We start from the raw sequence: 26,915 nt of genomic DNA on the forward strand, positions 1-26,915 counted from the left end.
ACAGGCAAGCAGCCTGAGCTTCCGAGGCATGTACAAGAAGTCTACTGTTGAGGCACATAAAAGCGACATGCACTACTGCAGCAGTTACAAGCAGATTGCTTTCCCAATGCACCAAGAAATCGGCCCTGTTCCAAAACCCACTACAAACAACCTGAACGTCTAAGGGATGTTTAGAGCAGCCTACACAAGTGCATTAAAAGGCTCCCTTTTATTCTGCTTCCACACTCAAAAGTCGCCTGTGGTTCGAAAACACCTACTTGATGCTTACAAGTGCATCAACCATCGGCCTACAGTACCGAGGCACTTTCAAGCAGCCTGAAACTAACCAGCACAGATACCAGCAACCAGGCTGCGCTGCTGCAGTGGCAGCTAGAAGAAGCCTGCCCTCTGAAGTCGCCTACCAGCTGCCTGTACTTCAGATGCACTTACAAATAACATACACCCCTGACTTTGCAACTAGAAGGGGCCAGCAGTTCTGTATGGGTATCTACAGGTAGCCTGCATTTTGCTGAAGCACCATTGGCCAGTCAACACTACTTATTCAACTTGGGCACCTTCAAGCAGCCAGCTCTTCTGCAGGGGCTTCTACATGAAGCCTGCACACCTTATGGACATTCAGGCATTGAGTGTTTCCAGACTGGCACTTTCCCTCCATCAGATCCACCTAGATGCAGACAGTACATCTACAGGGGCACACAGAAGCAGCCAGCCTTCATAAGCCCCTAAAAGCAGCTTACTGCCAGCCTGTGTTCCTGATGTGTGAAAACGAGCAGCTGATGGTTCTTCTGACACATCTTCACACAGCCAATACTTCTTTAGCGGCACATAACGACAGGCTGTGAACCCTCTGGCACACTTTCAATCCTCCTCCAGTCCTGGAGGGTATCTGCATGCACTACCTGCTCCTACAGGGGTTTCTATATTCAATCTAAACTGCTGTGCATGGGTAACTGAAAGCAGCCTGAGGAATATGCAAGAAGCCAGTGCTCCAGAAGGTGGTTCTTGAAATGCATCTTCAAGGCGCCTAAAGACAGACTGCAAACGCTTTGGCACACTTTTAAGCCACCTCAACTCATCGAGAGCACCTGCAAGTGCCATCTCCTAATGCAGGGGTTTTCTATAAGCCACCTGAACTCCTGTGCACAAGTAACTGAAAGATGCCTGCATTTTTGAGGCATATACAAGCAGCCAGTGATCCAGCAGATGGTTCTTGAAATGCATCTTCAAGTCTCCTGCAGACAGCCTGCAAACCCTCTGGCACACTTTGAAGCTGCCTCCAGTACCAGAGGGCACCTGTAAGCACCATCTCCTTTTGCCAGGTTTTCTGTAAGCTCCCTGACCTCCTGTGGATGGGTAACTTAAAGCAACCTAGTGCATATACAAGACACCAGTGTTCCAGCATAGATATTGCACAGCAGTTCACTCTCCTTCAATGCCAATTCCATATAGCCTACAGTACTACACTGATACCTACAAACATCATATATCTATGAAAAACGTGTAAAAGCAGTGATTACGCAGGAGTACCTAGCAGAAGCCTGTGCTCCTGCAAAGACATGTGCATAGGCTGTCTTTGGCAGAGGTACCTGCAAACAATGTAACGTTCCAAGTCAACTAGATGAACTAGTCCACTCTCGCAAGACGTCTAAAGGCAGTCTGAATTTCTGCACCACCTACAAGCAGCCTTCTTTCCAGTGGCACCCATCGATTGTTTCTACTCCCAAGCCACCTCCAATCAGCCTGCACTTTTGTAAGAGCCCTTTCCAAAGGACTATACCCCTGCATGCTACAATCCCAACATAAAACATCCTGTACTTTTGCACAGGCATGTAAGTCGCTTGCTTTTATGATGCACCTAAACAAAGCATGTGATCCTACAGCTTGTGCTTTTGAGGGTCCTTCCAGTGGCCTTAACAACATCGGGGCATCTTACATGAATCAAGCACTCCTGCAGTGGCATCTTGAAGTAACCTACTTTCTCATGGCACCTGCAAGTGGCCTATGCTCCAAATGCACCCAAGAGCAGCATAACTTGCTGATGATCCAACTGCAAAAGTGGGCACTTGTACAGGGGTACCTTCAAGCAACATAAACTCCTGCAAGGGCCCTTAAATGCAGTTAATACCCCAGAGGCACCTGACCATTCTGCAAGGACCCCTCAGCACGTCTGATTCTCCAGAGGCACCTAAAAGCAATCAGTACATCTGCATGGAACCTACATGCATTCTGCAGTCTAGACGAACATACAATCACTGCGCTTTCCAGGACTACCACTTTACCTTCTTTAGATGCACCTACATGCAGCCGGCAGACCTGCAGGGGCACGAAGAAGCAGTGCTCTCTCCAGAGGCATTTACAAGAGACTTGTGTTCACGATGCACCTATGAGTAGCGTACGCTCCATCAGATGCACCAGTGCACACTCAGCCTTTCAGCAGGGGTGCCTTGAAGCTGCTACCAACAATCCTTGGGTTTTATTTGGCAGCCTACTCTCCGTCAGTGGCTTTTACATGCAGCCTGTGGTCACGAGGCACATTTAAATCCAGTCCTTTTCCAGTGGCACTTACAAACAGCCTCCACACTTCAGGCACCAACAAGCAACCTCTGCTCCTGAGGGGAAGCTATAAGCAGCCTGATTTCCTCTGCAGAGGCAACTTAAAGAAGGATGTATTTCTGATGCCTCTACTATCGGCCCGTTCTCCAGAAGAGGTACCTAATAGTCACTGGGACCAATGCAAAGACTCTTTCATGGAACCTACACTCCTTCAGTGGCACCTACAAGCAGCCATCACGTCTGAAGAATGTGGAACAGCAGCTGCTTAAGCAAAGACAAATAGAAACAGCCTGTGCTCCTGTAACCATTTGCTTGATAAACCATGGGATTCACTTGCATTCTTTGAAATGGGATCTTACCTGGATATAACGCAAGTGATGTTTCAAGCACCAACTACATCTACAGGCTTCTTTCTGCTGAGGATGGTCATAAATCAAGTGACACGTGTTCAAAATTTAGAGCACCTGCTGCAGTGAAGCTGACAGCAAAGACATTTCTAGGAGGAATTCAAAACCATTATACATTACATGCTCCTAAAGGCAATGGGTCAATTGGTGCTGACTGCCTGCCATTGTGCTCCCTACACCCTTGATTATTTGGCTCCTCAAGGAATCATTTGGTTGATGTGCTGTGGGATGCACCTGCATGCTTTGTAGTGGGACTTTCAATGTGCAGAACATGAGGCAATTCAACCACCCCCCAAACTTCCTGTTCTTTTCTGCTGCAGATGGGTCAGAACCAGAAAACAAGCGTCCAGGAATGCAAGCCGTGGCTGTGCCCACACGGTAGGGAAGCCCTTTTCTACTTGAACTGCATCTACTATAACACAGTAAGAGAACTAATGCTAATTTGCTGGAAGTGTGCTCCTCCCCCTTGATTGTCCACACATCTTTGGTTCTCAGCTATAGGATGTAGGTTCATGCTTTGGAGGGGTGATTCACCTGAAAGACCGGTGCATCTCAAGAACTCCTAAATCTAGATTGTACTTTCTGCTGCAGATGGGCAAGAACCAAGAAATACGTGTAGAAATCCGAGCACCGCTGCACTCACACTGGTGGCAAACACCTTCCTAGTTATGAGTAAGTTAAACATACTATGAACTTCATCTACCATAATGCAAAGGGAGAACTGCTGTTAGTGTGTCCCTCCTATCTAGATGGACCCTATTAGCAGCCTGCACATCTGCTGGAGCACTTTGAGAGTCTTACACACCTACGTTTCTAAGGCACCTACAAGCAACCTCTGATTCTGTAAGAGCAACTACCAGCAGCCTGCAGTTCTCAGTCTCTCACAAGCAGTTTGTGCTCCAGCCTGGGAACCTATGAGCAGCCTCATCTGAGCAGAGGCAACTAAAAGCACCCTTCATTTCGGATGAATCTACAGAGAGTTCATGCCCCATCAGAGGTAATCAAAAGTAACTTGCACCCCTGCAAGGGCTCTTTAAAGGCTGCGCGAGCGCCAGTGGTTATACAGAACACCAATGAACAGCCAGTGCTCCTGCAAGGAGATCAACAAGCAGTCTGTTCTCCCGTAGAAGTGCCTGCAACTAGCCTGAACTTCTGAGGCATCTACAAGAAGTCCAGTCTCCCGAACTACTTACAATCAATATGTACGCTTACAGCATCTGCGATCAGCCTGCTTTCCCGGGCCACCTACAAATAGTCTTTCTCCTACGACACCCTACAAGTGCCCTGAGCCCACTCAAGTGCATTAACAAGCCCCTGTACTGCTGCACGCGCACTCACAAAGTTTGCTTGTGGTTCAGAAGCACCGACATGAAACCTGTGCTGCTGCAAGTGCCCCCACAATCAGCCTGTGGTACTGATGCGCCTTCAAGCAACCTGAACACCAGCAGCTGCATCCACGTGCAGCCTGCACTGTGACGAAGAAGGGGCTGCATTCTCAAGGCCCCTGCAAGCAGCCCATGCACCGGATGCATCTCGCAGCAGGAGGCAGTCCTGATGTTTCAAATGTAAGAAGCCAGCAGTTCCACAGGGGCATCTGCAAGCACCCTGAGCTCCTGCTGAGGCACTGCTGGTAAACATGCACTCCTGCAGGGGCTCCTTCAAGCAGGCTCTTGTCATGAAGAGCCTACAAGCAAAGCGTCACTTCTGCAGGAGCGCCTGTATACAGCACAGGCTAGAGGCACATTGAAGACACATGTGTTCCCAAACTGGCACTTTGCCTGCAGCAGATCCATGAACATGAAGCAGACTTACTGGAGCACATGGACGCTGTTACCTCTGCAGAAGCCTGTATTCCTATTGTGCATACTAGAGCAGCCAGTGCTTCTTCAGATGCAACTAAATGCAGCTCTCACTGTTGCTGGGGCAGCTATCAGCAGCCTGCAGATCCTCTGTCACACTTACAAGCTGCTGCTTTCATCCTTGCAGGACACCTACAAGCAGACTGTGCTCCACAGGCACCTCCAAGGACAATCTGCTGCTGTAGGGGCTACTATTTACTATAAACAACCTGAACTCCTCTGAAGGGCAACTGAACGCAGCCTACATCTATGAGTCCTATACAAACAGCCTGTACTCCCAAGGCACCGACAAGCCACCTGATCTTCGGTAGTGGACATTGCAAACAGACTACACCCCTGTAATCCTCAAGTGTAACAGCAAGCACCCTGCACTTCTGCACAGGTACATGCAAATCATCTGTGATCAGCTGCACCTATTTGAACCTGTGGTCCTGCCAGAGCACCCTTCATCAGCTCGTGCTAATGAGACACCAAGTGACCTGAACACCATGATGGACGTGCTGCATGTACTCCTGTAGTGGGACTGTGATGCAGCCTACATTTTCAGCACATGTGCACCTAGACTTTCCATGTAATGTACCCACAAGGAGCATGAATTCCAGGTCGTGAAACTACATGCTGCAACGACGTCTGCAGAGGCACCTACAAGCAACCTGCAGTCCTGCTGAACTATTGGGCAGCCTACATTTTCGCAAGTGTCCTACAAGCAGCCAATGCTCCTGAGACATGTACAGACCAGTAGCACTTTTTCAGAGGTTCCTACAAGAAGCCAGCGCTCCAGCAAAGAAACCTTCAAGCAGTCTGTTCTCTTTAAAGGGCATGTGCTGAGAGGGTAAATTTATGCCGGTGCCCCAACAAGCAGCCTGTGCTGCGCTGCGATAGGACCACCTATAGGCAGCCAGATCTCCAGCAGGTGCATCTAAGTGCAGAATTGACTTCAGTGACACCTACAAGCAGTGTATGTTCCAGCAGAGGTCCTTACAAGTAGCATGAATCGCTGCTGGGGAACTTTCAGGCAGTCTCCATTTCTGCAGGGACCCTACAAGCAGCCGATGCTCCAGAGGCACCTACAAGGAATCAACACTTCTGTGTGACAGCCAACCCGTCTCCTGATTTCTATAGAAATCTTCAAGTGTTGTTTTTCCAACACTGGCTCTTTCCCTCCAGTGAAAGCAGATATATGCAGCCAGCAGGCGCACGTGGAAGCAGTCTGCTCTTCAGAAGCAAGTACTAGCAGCCAGTGTCACTGATGCACCTATGAGCACCTACTCTCCACCAGATACAATGACACAGGCATTAAGCAGCTACCTGCAAATCTGATTGGACACTTTTTGCCATGGCTACTACAAGAACCCCATGCTCATGAGGCACAGGCAACAAACCTGTGTTTCACAAAGGCAACTACAAACGTCCTGCACCCCCCAAGAATCTACAAGCAGCCTGCAGTCATGCAGGGGAGCCACAAATGACCCTGGATTCCTGTACAGTGGCAACAGAAAGCAGACAGTATTTCTGAGGGATCTACAAGCAGCCTGTGCTCAAGCAGAGGTACCTAATAATGGCTGACATTCCTGCAAGGACACTTTCATGCAACCTGCACTAATAAAGCGGCGCCGACAAGCAGCCTTCACTTCTGAAATTTCTACAAGATCCTGTGATAAGGCAACAGCACCTACTAACAGCCTCTGTCCAGGTGTCATTTGGTTCATGGGGAATGGGGTGCACTGGCGTGTACTTGCCCTGATCTACCATAAACAGCATATCAAGCACCCCCAATCCTACCTGCTGCTTCAGCTGAATACAGACAAGAACCCAGAAGCACATGTCCAGTAATGCAAGCACTGACTGCGCCCACTGCTGTCAGTGTGCTCCTCCCCCTCGATTGTTAGGCTCCTCCTCCCTGAGTCATGGGGATGATGAGCCATGGTATGTACCTAAATGACTTGGAGGACTATTTTACATGATTTAGCACAGGATACATTTTAAACACCCCGAAATCTAACTGCTGGGGTCTGTTGAAGTTAAGCAAGAATGGAGAAACACATGTCCAGAGATGCAAGCACCGGCTGCTCCACACTGTGTCTAACACTGCTCCACTTCTATGAAATTCAAAAACATTATGAACTGCAAGTACCATAATGCAATAGGGGACTTGATGCTGACTTGCTTTCACTTCCCTCTTTTCATATTTAAGCTCCAGTGGAATCCTTTAATTGATCAGCAATGAGATGGGGTGCACTTGCTTGCTTTGCAGTGGTACTTTACTAATATACTAAAAGCAGCATTTCAGTCACCCCCAGATTGACCTGCAACTGTCCGCTGAAGAGGAACACGATCTTCAAAACACGTGCTCGGAAATGGTGTGAAACACTTTTTCTATTTGTGAATAGTTAAAAAACACAATGAACCACGTCTACCATAATGCAATGGGAGAACTGATGCTGACCTGCTGGTAGTAAGCTTCCTCCCCTCTTGATGGCACGTATAGGCAGCCTACATAGCCTCTGAATCAATTTCAAGGAGCCTACACTCCTGCAATGGAATCTAGGAGTAGACTAGTACCCCGAGGCACCTACAAGCAATCACTGCTTCTGCAAGAGCACCTACCACCATCACTCACCTACAAGCACCATCTGCTCCAGCCGGAACGCCTATATGAATGAATGAATACTTTTTTATATAGCGCATGGCTACCCTAAAGCATCCCAGCGCTGTAAGACCTGAGGATATTAGAGGACATTGTTAAACAAAAATGTCTTTAGTTGCTTCCTGAAAGCGATATGATTTAATTCATGCCTGATATTATCTGGGAGTTTGTTCCAAACTTTCGCCGCCTGGACAGAGAGGAGCCGGACGCCCATCCGGACCAACTTCACCCTGGGAACTACCAGCAGATTTCGTTGATTGGATCTAAGCGATCTGACTGATTGATGGCGATGAAAAAGAGGATCCAAAATGGAGGGACCCATATTGTGAATGGACTTGTGTGCCAGACACATGGCCTTAAACACAATCCTATCCTGAATAGGAAGCCAATGGAGCGCTCGAATTGAGGCCTATGCTTAGCATCGTTTGGGAACTTTCATGAGCAGGCGAGCTGCGCAATTCTGAACAGCTTGCAAAGTTTTAATAGTAGCTGCTGATGTCCCCAAATAGATGGCATTAGCATAGTCCAATCGTGAGAGAATCAACGACTGGACCAATATACGTCTGGCTTCAAAGGGAAGAAGGTCTAGAACTTTTTTTAGTGATCTCATCAAGCCGTAACAGGTTGCAGCCACCTTATTAGCCTGATGCTGGAAATTGAGGGCGGAATCCATCCAGACCCCCAAGCTTTTTATTTTGGTCTTAGGTTTCGGTGGAGGTCCCAGACAGTTCGGCCACCAAGGGTCCAAGTTGATTCTGATCTCCTGCGCAGAGGCTACTGAAAACAGCATCTGCAACCAGCCATGACCCAGCAGAGGGACCTAACTGCAGATTGCACTCATGCATGTCCAGGCAACCTAAACCCCATCGGTGAGACCAAAAGGTACTGGCGCTGCGCTAAAGAAGAATGCACCAGTGCCATCGGTGACGCAGATCACCTACACACAGCATGTGGGTATGACAAGGACCGCTGCAGGCTCTCTTATTTCCTCAATAGGTACATGCAAGCAGCCTGAGCTCCGAGGCATGTACGAGGCAGCAGTCTACTGTTGAAGCACCTAAAAGCGGCATGCCCTACTGCAGCCCTTCTTAAGGCACCAAGAAATAGCCCCTATTCTCAAACCCACGACAAACAGCCTGGACTTCTAAAGGGATGTTCTCAGCAGCCAACACAAGAGCAACTAGACGCTCCTTTCATTCTGCATCCGCACTCACAAGTCGCCTGTTTGGAAACACCTGCTTGAAACCTGTATGCCCACGAGTGCTTCAACCATCAGCCTATGTTACCGAGGCACTTTGAAGCAGCCAGAAACTAACCAGCACAGATACCAGCAGCCAGGCTGCACTCCTTCAGTGGCGCCTAGAAGCAGCCTGCACTCTCAAGTCACCTGCTAGCTGCCTGTACTTCAGATGCACTTACAACTCACATGCACCCCTGACTATGCAACTACAAGGAGCCAGCAGTTCTGAATGGGTATCCACAGGAAGCCTGCATTCTTACTGAAGCACCATTGGGCAGTCTACACCACACAGCTCCTACCTATCCTTCTTGGGCACCTACAAGCAGCCGGCACTTCTGCAGGGGCTTCTACATGCAGCCTGCACACTGGAGGCACACTCAGACAGTGAATGTTCCTGGACTGGCACTTTCTCTCCAGTAGATCCACTTACATGCCGACAGTATGTCTATAGGGCATACAGAAGCAGCCAGCCCTCAGATGCATCTATAAGCTATAGGAAGCCTGTGTTCCTGATGTGTGAAAACGAACAGCTGATGGTTCTTCAAACTCATCTTCATGCAGCCAATGCTTCTTCAGGGGCACCTAAGAACAGCCTGTGAACCCTCTGGGACACTATCAAGTCCCCCTCGAGGGCACCTGCAAGTGCCATCTCCTAATGCAGGGGTTTTCTATAAGCCACATGAACTCCTGTGCACAAGTAACTGAAAGATGCCTGCATTTCTGAAGCATATACAAGCAGCCATTGATCCAGCAGATGGTTCTTGAAATGCATCTTCAAGTCACCTAAAGACAGACTACTAACCCTCTGGAACACTTTTAAGCCACCTCAACTCATCGAGAGCACCTGCAAGCACCATCTCCTAATGCAGGGGTTTTCTATAAGCCACCTGAACTCCTGTGCACAAGTAACTGAAAGATGCCTGCATTTCTGAGGCATATACAAGCAGCCAGTGATCCTTGATGGTTCTTGAAATTTATCTTCAAGTCACCTACAGACAGCCTGCAAACCCTCTGGCACACATTCAATCTGCGTCCAGTCCCAGAGGACACCTGCAAGCACCATCCCCTCAAGTCCGGTTTTCTGTAAGCCCCTGAACTCCTGTGGATGGGTAACTTAAAGCAGCCTGAGGCATATACAAGACGGCAGTGCTCCAGCATAGATACTGCATAGAAGTTTGCACTCTTTCAATGACTATTCCATGTAGCCTACAGTTCTACACCGACACCTACAACCAGGATATATGTATGAAAAATGTGTAAAAACACTGCTTATACAAGAGCACCTAGCAGACGCCTTTGCTCCTGCCGTGACATGTGCAAAGAGTGTCTTTGGCAGAGGTTCCTGCAAGCAGACGGAGCTTCCAAGTCTCCCAGATGAAATAATCCACTCTCCCAAGCCAACTAAAGCCAGCCTGAAGTTCTGCACCACCTACAAGCAGCCTTCTTTCCAGAGGCACCCCTCAATAGTTTCTACTCCAGGTGACATATAGACAGCCTGCTCTTCTGCAGGAGCTCTTTCCAAAGGACTATACCCCTGCATGCTACAATCGCAACATGAAGCATCCTGTACTTTTGCACAGGCACCTAAGACACTTGCTTTTATGATGCCCCTAAATAAAGCCCTTGGTCCTACAGGTGCACCTACAAAGAGTTTGCGCTATTGAGGGTCCTTCCAGTAGTCTTATCATCTGGTCATCTTCATGCATCAAGCACTCCTGCTTTGGCACCTTGAAGTAACCTACTTTCTCAGGGCACCTGCAAGGTGCCTATGCTCCAAATGCACCCAAGAGCAGCATAACTTGCTGATGATCCAACTGCAAAAGTGGGCACTTGTATGGGGTACCTACAAGCACCATCCACTCCTGCAAGAGCCCTTAAAAGCAGTTGATACTCCAGAGGCACCTGACCATTCTGCAAGGACCCGCAAAAAAGTCTGATACTCCTGAGGCACCGCAAAAGCCATCAGTACGTCTGCATGGAACCTACATACATTCTGCAGAACAGAGGAACATACAATCACTGCGCTTTCCAGGAGTACCTCTTTACCTTCTTTAGATCCACCTACATGCAGCCGGCAGACCAGCAGGGGCGAGTAGAAGCAGTGCTCTCTCCAGAGGCATTTACAAGAACTGTGTTCACGATGCACCTATCAGCAGCCTACGCTCCATCAGATGCAATGACACACACTTAATCTTTCTGCAGGGCACTTTAAAGCTGCTACTAAAAATCCTCTGATTCTGTAAGAGCAACCATCATCAGCCTGCAGTCCTCAGTCTCCCAGAAGCAGCTTGTGCTCCAGTGTGGAAAACTATGAGAAATCTCATCTCCTGCGCAGAGACAATTAAAACCACCTTTCATTTCTGATGCATCTATGAGGAGTTCATGCCCCACTAGAGGTAACCAAAATGAATGTGCATCCATGCAAGGTCTCTTATGAAGACTACACGGAGATCAGCAAGCAGTCTGTTCTCCTGTAGAAGTACCTGAAACTAGCTGGCGCTTCTGAGACATCTACAAGAAGTCTGCAACCAGCCTGCTTACCCAGGGCGCCTACAAATAGTCTTACTCCCAAAGCACCCTACAAGCACCCTGAGCCTCGGAGGGGTTCTTTCAGGCATCCTACTCGAGTGTAGTAAGAAGCCCCCTGTACTAGTGCACGTGCACTCACAAGAGTTGCTCGTGGTTCAGAAGCGCCAACATGAAACTATTGACCAGCAATCATTCCTGCAGGGGCTCCTTCAAGCAGGCTTTAGTCATGAAGCACCTACAAGCAAAGCGTCACTTCTGCAGGAGCGCCGACATGTCGCACAATCCAGAGGCACATACAAGCAGCGTGTGTTCCAGAACTGGCCATTACCCTGCTACAGATCCATGTACATGAAGCACACTTACAGGAGCACATAGATGCAGTCTACTCTCCTGCAACCTCTAAAGCATGGACTTGTGCAGCACCTGCTGACAGCCTTCCTTCCAGAGGGACCTACAAATAGCCTGTACTCACAAGGCACCAACAGTCCGCCTGCTCTTTGGTAGTGGGCTTTACGAACAGCCTACACCCCTGTAATCTGCGAGTGTAACAGCAAGCACCCTATACTTCTGCACAGGTACATGCAAATCATCTGTGATCAGGTGCACCTATATGAACCTGTGGTCCTGCCAGGGCACCCTTAATCAGCTTGTGCTAATGAGACACCTTCAAGTGACCTGAACACCATCAGATTCGTGCAGCATGTACTGTAGTGAGACTGTGATGCAGCCTACATTCTCAGCACATGTGCACGCAAGCTTTCCATGTAATGTACTTACAAGGAGCGTGAACTCACAGCCATGCAACTACATGCAGCAGCGACGTCTGCAGGGGCACCTACAAGCAACCTGCAATCCTGCTGAGACTCTTGGGTAGCCTACAATCTTGCAGGTATCTTACTAGCAGCCAATGCTTCTGAGACGTGTACAAACAAGCAGCACATTTTCAGAGTTTCCTGCAAGAAGCCAGCGCTCCAGCACAGATATATTAAAGCTGTCTGTTCTCCTGAAAGGGCATGTGTTAAGAGGCTACATTGCTGCAGGTGCACCAACAATGAGCCTGTGCTGTTACAGGACCCCCTAGAGCCAGCCAGATCTCCAGCAGGTGAACCAACAACCAGCCTGTGCTGTTACAAGACCACCTAGAATCAGCCAGATCTCCAGCAGGTGCACCAACAAGCAGTCAGTGCTGTGACAGGACCACCTAGAGTCAGCCAGATCTCCAGCAGGTGAACAAACAAGCAGCCTGTGCTGTTACTGGACCACCTAGAGTCAGCCAGATCTCCAGCAGGTGAAAAAACAAGCAGCCTGTGCTGTTACAGGACCACCTACAATCAGCCAGATCTCCAGCAGGTGCACCAACACGAAGCCTGCGCTGTTACACTGTTACAGGACCACCTAGAATCAACCAGATCTCCAGCAGGTGAACCAACAAGCAGCCTTGGCTCGAGTGACACCTACAAGCAGTGTGTGTTCCAGTAGAGGCCCTTACAAGTAGCATGAATTCCTGCTGTGGAACTTTCAGGCAGTCTGTATTTCTGCAGGGACCCTACAAGCAGCTGATGCTCCAGAGGCACCTACAAACAATCAGCACTTCTGTGTGACAGCCTGCCTGTCTCCTGATTTCTATAGAAATCTTCAAGTATTGTTTTTCCAACACTGGCTCTTTCCCTCCAGTGAAAGCAGATATATGTATCAGCAGCTGCACGTGGAAGCAGTCTGATCTCCAGGAGCAAGTAGGAGCAGCCAGTGTTCCTGATGCACCTATGAGCACCTACTCTCCACCAGATGCAATGACACAGGCATTAAGCAGCTACCTGCAAATCTGATTGGACACTTTTTGGCAGCACAATCTCCTGCCGTGGCTACTACAAGCACCCTGTGGTCCATAGGTACAAACAGCCTGCACTCCTCAGGCATCTACAATCAGCCTGCATCCAAGCAGGGGAGCCAATAAGCATCATGACTTCCTGTCCAGAGGCAGCAAAAAGTAGACAGTTTTTCTACAAGTCCACGCCACCGAAGCTTTGGAAGCACTCCCAGGCAATCACTTCTGCATGGCAACCTACATGAATCCTTCACTCTATTAGAATCTACAAGCAGTATGTATTCCAACACTGGTCCTCTCCCTCCTGCAGATCCATATACATGCGGCTACTAGACATGCAGGGACACGTGGAACCTCCTGCTGTCCAGGGGAATGTACAAGAAGCCTCTGTCCATGATGCATCTATCAGCAGGTTTCGCTCCATGAGATGCAGTGGCATATAGGCAGTGCTTCTGCAGGGGAACTTTAAGCAGCAGCGTGCACACATGTTGGGGTGTGTTTTGGCAATTTACTCTTCTGCCCCGGCTCCTAAAAGCACCCTGTGCTCTTGGGCCACATGCAACAAAGCAGTTATTTATAGAGGCAAATGCAAACAGCCTGCATATACTCAGGTGTCTACAAGCAGCCTGTGATCCAAGCATCCTCGCGTTCTGTGCAGTACTTGACCTGATCTACCATGAGCAGCACATCAAGCATCCCAATCCTACCTGCTCCTTTCTGCTGAAAACAGACAAGATCCTAGAAGCACATGAACAGAAATGCAAACATTGGCAGCACCCACACTGGAGGAAGAATGTTTATACTTGTGAGTAATTTAAAAGCACAATGATCTGGGTGTACCATAATACTATGGAAGGACTGTTGTTGAGTTGCTGTCACTGCCCTTACCCTCGATTGTTAGGCTCCTCCTTCCTGAGTCATGTTCATGATGAGCCATGATATTTCTCTTCCCAAAGAAGAATAACTGAACTGATCTGAAGAAAGAAAAATGTGGATCCTGTTCTAGGAAGATTCCATTTCCTTGTGCCTGTTGGGTATCCAAAGGTGTTGAAGCCTCACTCACCGTATCATGACATGCTTCATCATTGGTGCCTATCCACACCCTGGTTGGGTGATACCACTAGGGCATGCTCAACCAAAAGTAAGGGAGTTCTTAGATACAATCTAGCTGGATAAGCAGTGATCCAGAAGTGAAGAAAGGAATATTTACAAGTATACCCAAAGAATGTATTTGTTGGGTACCTGGGGTATAGATAAAAAGTTATTCCAGGGTCTATATTGAATTTCGTTTGTTCAATTAGCCCTGGTATGTAAGTGCCAACATGTTTCAGCCGCAGCGAGAGCCTAATCCGGTCTGGGGTCTTCGTCAGGGCTATCTAAAGTATACCTGTCTTCTTTGCATGCATACCATGCACATACTTTAGACCTAAGGCTCTCACCCGTTTCGGTCTTCTGTCCTTGGGTGGCACCTAAAAGACAAAAAGTGCGGCAGCGAAGTTCAATGGATCCAAAAAGTAGTATATGTCATATTTCTGTACAATCTATTGTCCCAGTCTGACTACTTTGGGGATATATGCAGTGAACCTCTTGTGCATATTTGTATCGGGAAAAGAATGATGCCGCTCCTGATTCGGGAAACAATGAGTTAAAGTCTGTGCAAAATAATGATGAGGTGCTAAGTGGTGATGTCGTCTCATAACAGTAAGCTTCTATTGCTGGTTCATAGGTGAGTGGTCAAGAAGGATTTTTAAAAAACTATTTAATATTTAACAACAACGCAGCTTCTCCTGCCAAATACATGCTTAGTGATTAAGTGTAGTCACACACTTTTTAGGGGGGGAGAAAAAGTCGATGGACACACAGATCAACTGGACACTATTCTCTTTTTAAAAAACAGGGGGATAGTAGTTCTAAAATGTTAGTTTGCCTGTAGCGAACGAGTTTACCGTATGTAATATTGCTCCCCATAGCCACAGCAATGTTGGGGATTATGCTGCCCAAGCTCCCGTTTCGTGCCCTCTGTGTTTTAATTCACTGCTAATGTGTCGCAACGAGCCTTACTTACCACCCAGTATATGGGAGTGCTTTGAAACCTTTATATAGACAACTATCTGAACCACGACAGATAGGTGTGCCACCCATTATGAATAAGTACATTGCACTCCCATATCCAGGGAAAGAAAAGGAAGATTGGGCAGCCTAATCCCCAAAACCACTGTGCCTAGGGGAGCAATATTACATATAGTGAACTTGTTCCCAACTTGCAAACCAAAATTTTCGAAGTACTATTCCCATGTTTTTTAAAAGAGAACAGTGTCCATTTAATCTTTGAGTCCTACGACTTTTGCTCCCCCCTTAAAAGTGTGTGACTATAGGACGCCATCACGTCCCAAACACGCATGACCCATGAGAGACCCAGAATAAGGGTGAGCAGAGTGTGTGCATGATTAGTCCATTCTACACTTAATCACTAAGCATGTATTTGGCAGGAGAAACTGTGTTATGAAATAATCGTTTTTTCAAAATCCTTTCTGACCACACACCTATAGAGCCAGCAATAGAAGCTTACTGTTATGGGACGACATCACCACTTAGCACGCCATAATTATTTTCCACAGACTTTAACTTACGGAGTATTTCCCGAATCAGGAGCGGCATCATTCTTGTTCCGATACAAGTATGTACAGGTGGATCACTATATGTCCCCACAGTAGTCAGACTGGAACAATAGATTGGACAAAAGTATAATATATGATACTTTTTGGATCCAATTAACTTCGCTGACTTATGTTTTGTCTCTTTGGTACCCACCAAGGAGAGAAGACCGAAACAGGTGAGAGCCTTAGACCTCACGTATGTGCATGATATGCATTCAAAGAAGGCAGGGATACTTTAGATAGCCCAGACAATGGCCCCAGACCCGATTGGTCTCTTGAAACATTTTGGAACTTACATACTAGGGTCAATTGAACAAACTAAATTCAATATTGACCCTGAAAAACCTTTGTATCTATACCCCAGGTACCCTACAAATAAATACATTCTTTTTGTATACCTGTAGGCATTTTTAATAAACCTGGGCAGAACTGGCGTAGTGCCTCTACGCGGTGTTCCACGGAGTTGGAAAAAAACTCAATAGATCTCCGCTCCGCTCCCTCCCCCCTCCCTAATTCATTATAATTTTTTTTAAGAGTCACTTACCTGCTGTGGCTGCCTCCTCCTTGCCATGGCCGCTCTCCGTCCTCCCCGACCGTTTCTATTGGAAACCCTTACGTTGTATGTCTTGCACGTGCGCATGCACATGCTCACGCACAAGACGTACAACGTAGGGGTTTCCAATAGACAAGGTCCGCAAGGACGAGGAAGGAGAGCGGCCATGGCAAGGAGGAGGCAGCCACAGCAGGCAAATGCCTTTTTTCTTAATTAAATTTCATAGGTAGGGTGGAGCGGTCAGCTAACTCCGCTCCACCACGGAATAGGAGTTTTGCCTAAACTCCACGTTCGCAACGGAGCACGGAGTAGTCCAAACTCTGTAAACTCCGCTGGGCGAGCGGAGTTACCTGCCCGGGATTAATCTTTGACTCATTTCATCTGTTCTGGATCCCTGCTTATCCAGCTAGCTTTTTTATAAAAACTCCCATTCTTTTGGTTGAGTCCGCCATGGTGGTACCACCCAACCAGGATGTGGATAGGTGCTGATGATGAAGCATGGCAAGATAGAGTGAGTGAGGCATCTACTCCAATATCTTTGGATACCCAAGAGGCACTAGAAAATTGAATCTTCCTAGATCAGGATCCGTATTCACGTACTACTGTCTGTTGAAGAGGAACACGATCCTGGCAACATGTGTTCAGAAATGGTGTGAAACACCTTTCTATTTGTGAATAATTGAAAAACACTATGAACCATGTGTACCATAATGCAATGGAGAACTGACCTTTACCTGCTGGCAATAACCTTCCTCCCCTCTTGATGGCACGAATAAGCAGCCTACATATCCTCAATCAATTTCATGGAACCTACACTCCTGCAATGGAACCGAGGCTATTATCATGAAGCACCTACAAGCAACCACTGCTTCTGCAAGAGCATCTACCCTCCCTAGTCACCTACAAGCAGCATCTACTCCAGCCTGAACACCTATATGTAGCCTGATCTCCCGTGCAGTGCAAACTAAAAGCAGACTTATCTCTGATGCATCTACAACCAGACCACGTCCCAGCAGAGGGACCTAAATGTAGATTGCACTACATCGATGACACCTAAAGGTACGTACACTAATGAAGAATGCACCAGTGCCATCACTTATGCAGGCTGTCTTATTTCCTGGAAAGGCACAGGCAAGCAGCCTGAGCTTCCGAGGCATGTACAAGAAGTCTACTGTTGAGGCACATAAAAGCGACATGCACTACTGCAGGAGTTACAAGCAGATTGCCTTCCCAATGCACCAAGAAATCGGCCCTGTTCCAAAACCCACTACAAACAACCTGAACGTCTAAGGGATGTTTACAGCAGCCTACACAAGTGCATTGAGAGACTCCCTTTTATTCTGCTTCCACACTCAAAAGTCGCTTGTGGTTCGAAAACACCTACTTGATGCTTACAAGTGCATCAACCATCGGCCTATAGTACCGAGGCACTTTCAAGCAGCCTGAAACTAACCAGCACAGATACCAGCAACCAGGCTGCACTGCTGGAGTGGCACCTAGAAGAAGCCTGCCCTCTGAAGTCGCCTACCAGCTGCCTGTACTTCAGATGCACTTACAAATAACATACACCCCTGACTTTGCAACTAGAAGGGGCCAGCAGTTCTGTATGGGTATCTATAGGGAGCCTGCATTTTGCTGAAGCACCATTGGCCAGTCAACACTACTTATTCAACTTGGGCACCTTCAAGCAGCCAGCTCTTCTGCAGGGGCTTCTACATGAAGCCTGCACACCTTAGGCACATTCAGGCAGTGAGTGTTTCCAGACTGGCACTTTCCCTCCATCAGATCCATCTAGATGCAGACAGTACATCTACAGGGGCACACAGAAGCAGCCAGCCTTCATAAGCCCCTAAAAGCAGCTTACAGCCAACCTGTGTTCCTGATGTGTGAAAACGAGCAGCTGATGGTTCTTCGGACACATCTTCACACAGCCAATATTTCTTTAGGGGCACCGAACGACAGGCTTTGAACCCTCTGGCACACTTTCAATCCTCCTCCAGTCCTGGAGGGTATCTGCATGCACTATCTGCTCCTACAGGGGTTTCTATATTCAATCTAAACTGCTGTGCATGGGTAACTGAAAGCATCCTGAGGAATATGCAAGAAGCCAGTGCTCCAGCAGTTGGTTCTTGAAATGCATCTTCAAGGCGCCTAAAGACAGACTGCAAACCCTCTGGCACACTTTCAAGCCACCTCAACTCATCGAGAGCACCTGCAAGCACCATCTCCTAATGCAGGGGTTTTCTATAAGCCACCTGAACTCCTGTGCACAAGTAACTGAAAGATGCCTCCATTTTTTAGGCATATACAAGCAGCCAGTGATCCAGCAGATGGTTCTTGAAATGCATCTTCAAGTCACCTACAGACAGCCTGCAAACCCTCTGGCACACTTTGAAGCTGCCTCCAGTCCCAGAGGGCACCTGTAAGCACCATCTCCTTTTGCCAGGTTTTCTGTAAGCTCCCTGACCTCCTGTGGATGGGTAACTTAAAGCAACCTGGTGCATATACAAGACACCAGTGTTCCAGCATAGATATTGCACAGCAGTTCACTCTCCTTCAATGCCAATTCCATATAGCCTACAGTACTACACTGATACCTACAAACATCATATATCTATGAAAAACGTGTAAAAGCAGTGATTACGCAGGAGTACCTAGCAGAAGCCTGTGCTCCTGCAAAGACATGTGCATAGGCTGTCTTTGGCAGAGGTACCTGCAAACAATGTAACGTTCCAAGTCAACTAGATGAACTAGTCCACTCTCACAAGACGTCTAAAGGCAGCCTGAATTTCTGCACCACCTACAAGCAGCCTTCTTTCCAGTGGCACCCATCGATTGTTTCTACTCCCAAGCCACCTCCAATCAGCCTGCACTTTTGTAAGAGCCCTTTTCAAAGGACTATACCCCTGCATGCTACAATCCCAACATAAAACATCCTGTACTTTTGCTCAGGCATGTAAGTCGCTTGCTTTTATGATGCAACTAAACAAAGCATGTGATCCTACAGCTTGTGCTTTTGAGGGTCCTTCCAGTAGCCTTAACAACATCGGGGCATCTTACATGCATCAAGCACTCCTGCAGTGGCATCTTGAAGTAACCTACTTTCTCAGGGCACCTGCAAGTGGCCTATGCTCCAAATGCACCCAAGAGCAGCATAACTTGCTGATGATCCAACTGCAAAAGTGGGCACTTATACAGGGGTACCTTCAAGCAACATAAACTCCTGCAAGGGCCCTTAAATGCAGTTGATACCGCAGAGGCATCTGACCATTCTACAAGCACCCCTCAGCACGTCTGATTCTCCAGAGGCACCTAAAAGCAATCAGTACATCTGCATGGAACCTACATGCATTCTGCATTCTGGAGGAACATACAATCACTGCACTTTCCAGGACTACCACTTTACCTTCTTTAGATGCACCTACATGCAGCCGGCAGACCTGCAGGGGCACGAAGAAGCAGTGCTCTCTCCAGAGGCATTTACAAGAGACTTGTGTTCACGATGCACCTATGAGTAGCGTACGCTCCATCAGATGCACCAGTGCACACTGAGCCTTTCAGCAGGGGTGCCTTGAAGCTGCTACCAAAAATCCTTGGGTTTTATTTGGCAGCCTACTCTCCGTCAGTGGCTTTTACATGCAGCCTGTGGTCACGAGGCACATTCAAATCCAGTCCTTTTCCAGTGGCACTTACAAACAGCCTCCACACTTCAGGCACCAACAAGCAGCTTCTGCTCCTGAGGGGAAGCTATAAGCAGCCTGATTTCCTCTGCAGAGGCAACTAAAAGAAGGATGTATTTCTGATGCCTCCACTATCGGCCCGTTCTCCAGCAGAGGCACCTAATAGTCACTGGGACCAATGCAAAGACTCTTTCATGGCACCTACACTCCTTCAGTGGCACCTACAAGCAGCCATCACGTCTGAAGAATGTGGAACAGCAGCTGCTTAAGCAAAGACAAATAGAGACAGCCTGTGCTCCTGGAATCATTTGCTTGATAAGCCATGGGATTCACTTGCATTCTTTGAAATGGGATCTTACCTGGATATAACGGAAGTGATGTTTCAAGCACCAACTACATCTACAGGCTTCTTTCTGCTGAGGATGGTCATAAATCAAGTGACACGTGTTCAAAATTAAGAGCACCTGCTGCAGTGAAGCTGACAGCAAAGACATTTCTAGGAGTAATTCAAAACCATTATACATTACATGCTCCAAAAGGCAATGGGTCAATTGGTGCTGACTGCCTGCCATTGTGCTCCCTACACTCTTGATTATTTGGCTCCTCAAGGAATCATTTGGTTGATGTGCTGTGGGATGCACCTGCATGCTTTGTAGTGGGACTTTCAATGTGCAGAGCATGCGGCAATTCAAGCACCCCCAAACTTTCCTGTTCTTCTCTGCTGCAGATGGGCCAGAACCAGAAAACAAGTATCCAGGAATGCAAGCCGTGGCTGTGCCCACACGGTAGGGAAGCCCTTTTCTACTTGAACTGCATCTACTATAAGACAGTAAGAGAACTAATGCTGATTTGCTGGAAGTGTGCTCCTCCCCCTTGATTGTCCACACGTTTTTGGTTCTCAGCTATAGGATGTAGGTTCATGCTTTGGAGTGGTGCTTCACCTGAAAGACTGGTGCATCTCAAGAACTCCTAAATCTAGATTGTACTTTCTGCTGCAGATTGGGCAAGAACCAAGAAACACGTGTAGAAATCCAAGCACCAGCTGCACTCACACTGGTGGCAAAACCCTTCCTAGTTATGAGTAAGTTAAACATACTATGAACTTCATCTACCAGAATGCAAAGGGAGAACTGCTGTTAGTGTGTCCCTCCTATCTAGATGGACCCTATAAGCAGCCTGCACATCTGCTGGAGCACTTTGAGAATCTTACACACCTACGTTTCTAAGGCACCTACAAGCAACCTCTGATTCTGTAAGAGCAACTACCAGCAGCCTGCAGTTCTCAGTCTCTCACAAGCAGTTTGTGCTCCAGCCTGGGAACCTATGAGCAGCCTCGTCTGAGCAGAGGCAACTAAAAGCACCCTTCATTTCGGATGAATCTACAGAGAGTTCATGCCCCATCAGAGGTAATCAAAAGTAACTTGCACCCCTGCAAGGGCTCTTTAAAGACTGCGCAAGCGCCAGTGGTTATACAGAACACCAATAAACAGCCAGTGCTCCTGCAAGGAGATCAACAAGCAGCCTGTTCTCCCGTAGAAGTGCCTGCAACTAGCCTGAACTTCTGAGGCATCGACAAGAAGTCCAGTCTCCCGAACTACTTACAATCAATATGTACGTTTACAGCATCTGCGATCAGCCTGCTTTCCCGGGGCACCTACAAATAGTCTTTCTCCCACGACACCCTACAAGTGCCCTGAGCCTACTCAAGTGCATTAACAAGCCCCTGTACTGCTGCACGCGCACTCACAAGGGTTGCTTGTGGTTCAGAAGCACCGACATGAAACTTGTGCTCCTGCAAGTGCCCTCACAATCAGCCTGTGGTACTGAGGCGCCTTCTAGCACCCTGAACACCAGCAGCTGCATCCACGTGCAGCCTGCACTGTGACGAAGAAGGGGCTGCATTCTCAAGGCCCCTGCAAGCAGCCCATGCACCGGATGCATCTCGCAGCAGGAGGCAGTCCTGATGTTTCAAATGTAAGAAGCCAGCAGTTCCACAGGGTCATCTGCAAGCACCCTGAGCTCCTGCTGAGGCACTGCTGGTAAACATGCACTCCTGCAGGGGCTTCTTCAAGCAGGCTCTGGTCATGAAACGCCTACAAGCAAAGCGTCACTTCTGCAGGAGCGCCTACATACAGCACAAGCTAGAGGCACATTGAAGAAACATGTGTTCCCAAACTGGCACTTTGCCTGCAGCAGATCCATGAACATGAAGCAGACTTACAGGAGCACATAGAAGCTGTTACCTCTGCAGAAGCCTGTATTCCTATTGTGCATACTAGAGCAGCCAGTGCTTCTTCAGATGCAACTAAATGCAGCTCTCACTGTTGCTGGGGCAGCTATCAGCAGCCTGCAGATCCTCTGGCACACTTACAAGCTGCTGCTTTCATCCTTGCAGGACACCTACAAGCAGCCTGTGCTCCACAGGCACCTCCAAGGACAATCTGCTGCTGTAGGGGTTACTATTTACTATAAAGTACCTGAACTCCTCTGCAGGGTAACTGAACGCAGCCTACAGCTATGAGTCCTTGTGACCAGCAAAGGTACCTGAAAGTAGCCACAACTACTGCACGGGTGCTTTCACGCAGCCTACACTCCGTGTCACCTACAAGCAGCAGATGCTTCTGAGTAATGTACAAGGTATGCAATAGCTCTTAGAAAAAGCCAAGTCCTCCTCAAGGACATGGACAGCAAGTGTCTTCTCTGGCAGAGGTTCCTGCAGATAACCTGGGCTCTGAAGCACCTAGAAGCAGCCTACTCTCCTGAAACCTCTAAAGCATGGACTTGTGCAGCACCTGCTGGCAGCCTTCCTTTCAGAGGAACCTACAAATAGGCTGTACTCCCAAGGCACCGACAAGCCACCTGATCTTCGGTAGTGGACATTGCAAACAGCCTACACCCCTGTAATCCTCAAGTGTAACAGCAAGCACCCCTGCACTTCTGCACAGGTACATGCAAATCATCTGTGATCAGCTGCACCTATATGAACCTGTGGTCCTGCCAGAGCACCCTTGATCAGCTCGTGCTAATGAGACACCAAGTGACCTGAACACCATGATAGACGTGCTGCATGTACTCCTGTAGTGGGACTGTGACGCAGCCTACATTTTCAGCACATGTGCACCCAGACTTTCCATGTAATGTACCTACAAGGAGCATGAATTCCAGGCCGTGAAACTACATGCTGCAGCGACGTCTGTAGGGGCACCTACAAGCAGCCTGCTGTCCTGCTGAACTATTGGGCAGCCTACAATTTTGCAAGTGTCCTACAAGCAGCCAATGCTCCTGAGACATGTACAGACAAGCAGCACTTTTTCAGAGGTTCCTACAAGAAGCCAGCGCTCCAGCAAAGAAACTTTCAAGCAGTCTGTTCTCTTTAAAGGGCATGTGCCTAGAGGGTAAATTTCTGCCGGTGCCCCAACAAGCAGCCTCTGCTGCGACACGACCACCTATAGGCAGCCAGATCTCCAGCAGGTGCACCTAAGTGCAGAATTGACTTCAGTGACACCTACAAGCAGTGTATGTTCCAGCAGAGGTCCTTACAAGTAGTATGAATCGCTGCTGGGACAGTCTCCATTTCTGCAGGGACCCAACAAGCAGTCGATGCTCCAGAGGCACCTACAAGGAATCAGCACTTCTATGTGACAACCAACCCATCTCCTGATTTCTATAGAAATCTTCAAGTGTTGTTTTTCCAACACTGTCTCTTTCCCTCCAGTGAAAGCAGATATATGCAGCCAGCAGGCGCACGTGGAAGCAGTCTGCTCTTCAGAAGAAAGTACTAGCAGCCAGTGTTCCTGATGCACTTATGAGCACCTACTCTCCACCAGATGCAATGACACAGGCATTAAGCAGCTACCTGCAAACCTGATTGGACACTTTTTGCCATGGCTACTACAAGAACCCCATGCCCATGAGGCACAGGCAACAAACCTGTGTTTCACAAAGGCAACTACAAACGTCCTACACCCCCCAAGAATCTACAAGCAGCCTCAAGTGATGCAGGGGAGCCCCAAATGACCCTGGATTCCTATACAGTGGCAACAGAAAGCAGACAGTATTTCTGAGGGATCTACAAGCAGCCTGTGCTCAAGCAGAGGTACCTAATAATGGCTGACATTCCTGCAAGGACACTTTCATGCAACCTGCACTAATAAAGCGGCGCCGACAAGCAGCCTTCACTTCTGAAATTTCTACAAGATCCTGTGATAAGGCAACAGCACCTACTAACAGCCTCTGTCCAGGTGTCATTTGGTTCATGAGGAATGGGGTGCACTGGCGTGTACTTGCCCTGATCTACCATAAACAGCATATCAAGCACCCCCAATCCTACCTGCTGCTTCAGCTGAATACAGACAAGAACCCAGAAGCACATGTCCAGTAATGCAAGCACTGACTGCGCCCACTGCTGTCAGTGTGCTCCTCCCCTCGATTGTTAGGCTCCTCCTCCCTGAGTCATGGGGATGATGAGCCATGGTATGTACCTAAATGACTTGGAGGACTACTTTACCTGATTTAGCACAGGATACATTTTAAACACCCCGAAATCTAACTGCTGGGGTCTGTTGAAGTTAAGCAAGAATGGAGAAACACATGTCCAGAGATGCAAGCACCGGCTGCTCCACACTGTGTCAAACACTGCTCCACTTCTAGGAAATTCAAAAACATTATGAACTGCAAGTACCATAATGCAATAGGAGACTTGATGCTGACTTGCTTTCACTTCCCTCTTTTCATATTTAAGCTCCAGTGGAATCCTTTAATTGATGAGCAATGAGATGGGGTGCACTTGCTTGCTTTGCAGTGGTACTTTACTAATATACTAAAAGCAACATTTCAGTCAGCCCCAGATTGACCTGCAACTGTCCGCTGAAGAGGAACACGATCTTCAAAACACGTGCTCAGAAATGGTGTGAAACCCTTTTTCTATTTGTGAATAGTTAAAAAACACAATGAACCACGTCTACATTAATGCAATGGGAGAACTGATGCTGACCTGCTGGTAGTAAGCTTCCTCCCCTCTTGATGGCACGTATAGGCAGCCTACATAGCCTCTGAATCAATTTCAAGGAGCCTACACTCCTGCAATGGAATCTAGGAGTAGACTAGTATCCCGAGGCACCTACAAGCAATCACTGCTTCTGCAAGAGCACCTACCACCATCACTCACCTACAAGCAGCATCTGCTCCAGCCGGAACGCCTATATGAATAAATGAATACTTTTTTATATAGCGCATGGCTACCCTAAAGCATCCCAGCGCTGTAAGACCTGAGGATATTAGAGGACATTGTTAAACAAAAATGTCTTTAGTTGCTTCCTGAAAGCGATATGATTTAATTCATGCCTGATATTATCTGGGAGTTTGTTCCAACCTTTCGCCGCCTGGACAGAGAGGAGCCGGCTGCCCATCCGGACCAACTTCACCCTGGGAACTACCAGCAGATTTCGTTGATTGGATCTAAGCGATCTGACTGATTGATGGCGATGAAACAGAGGATCCAAAATGGAGGGACCCATATTGTGAATGGACTTGTGTGCCAGACACATGGCCTTAAACACAATCCTATCCTGAATAGGAAGCCAATGGAGCGCTCGAATTGAGGCCTTTGCTGAGCATCGTTTGGGAACTTTCATGAGCAGGCGAGCTGCGCAATTCTGAACAGCTTGCAAAGTTTTAATAGTAGCTGCTGATGTCCCCAAATAGATGGCATTAGCATAGTCCAATCGTGAGAGAATCAACGAGTGGACCAATATACGTCTGGCTTCAAAGGGAAGAAGGTCTAGAACTTTTTTTAGTAATCTCATCAAGCCGTAACAGGTTGCAGCCACCTTATTAGCCTGATGCTGGAAATTGAGGGCGGAATCCATCCAGACCCCCAAGCTTTTTATTTTGGTCTTAGGTTTCGGTGGAGGTCCCAGACAGTTTGGCCACCAAGGTTCCAAGTTGATTCTGATCTCCTGCGCAGAGGCTACTGAAAACAGCATCTGCAACCAGCCATGACCCAGCAGAGGGACCTAACTGCAGATTGCACTCATGCATGTCCAGGCAACCTAAACCCCATCTGTGAGACCTAAAGGTACCGGCGCTGCACTAAAGAAGAATTCACCAGTGCCATCGGTGACGCAGATCACCTACACACAGCATGTGGGTATGACAAGGACCGCTGCAGGCTCTCTTATTTCCTCAATAGGTACATGCAAGCAGCCTGAGCTCCGAGGCATGTACGAGGCAGCAGTCTACTGTTGAAGCAGCTAAAAGCGGCATGCCCTACTGCAGCCCTTCTTAAGGCACCAAGAAATAGCCCCTATTCTCAAACCCACTACAAACAGCCTGGACCTCTAAAGGGATGTTCTCAGCAGCCTACACAAGAGCAACTAGACGCTCCTTTCATTCTGCATCCGCACTCACAAGTCGCCTGTTTGGAAACACCTGCTTGAAACCTGTATGCCTACGAGTTCTTCAACCATCAGCCTATGTTACCGAGGCACTTTGAAGCAGCCTGAAACTAACCGGCACAGATACCAGCAACAAGGCTGCACTTCTTCAGTGGCGCCTAGAAGCAGCCTGCACTCTCAAGTCACTTGCTAGCTGCCTGTACTTCAGATGCACTTACAAGTCACATGCACCCCTGACTATGCAACTACAAGGAGCCAGCAGTTCTGAATGGGTATCCACAGGTAGCCTGCATTCTTACTGAAGCACCATTGGGCAGTCTACACCACACAGCTCCTACCTATCCTTCTTGGGCACCTACAAGCAGCCAGCACTTCTGCAGGGGCTTCTACATGCAGCCTGCACACTGGAGGCACACTCAGACAGTGAATGTTCTGGGACAGTCACTTTCTCTCCAGTAGATCCACTTACATGCCAACAGTATGTCTATAGGGCATACAGAAGCAGCCAGCCCTCAGATGCACCTATAAGCAGTCTATAGGAAGCCTGTGTTCCTGATGTGTGAAAACGAA

Source organism: Triturus cristatus, chromosome 1_2 (genome assembly GCF_964204655.1).
Source record: "Triturus cristatus chromosome 1_2, aTriCri1.1, whole genome shotgun sequence".
NCBI lineage: Eukaryota > Metazoa > Chordata > Amphibia > Caudata > Salamandridae > Triturus > Triturus cristatus.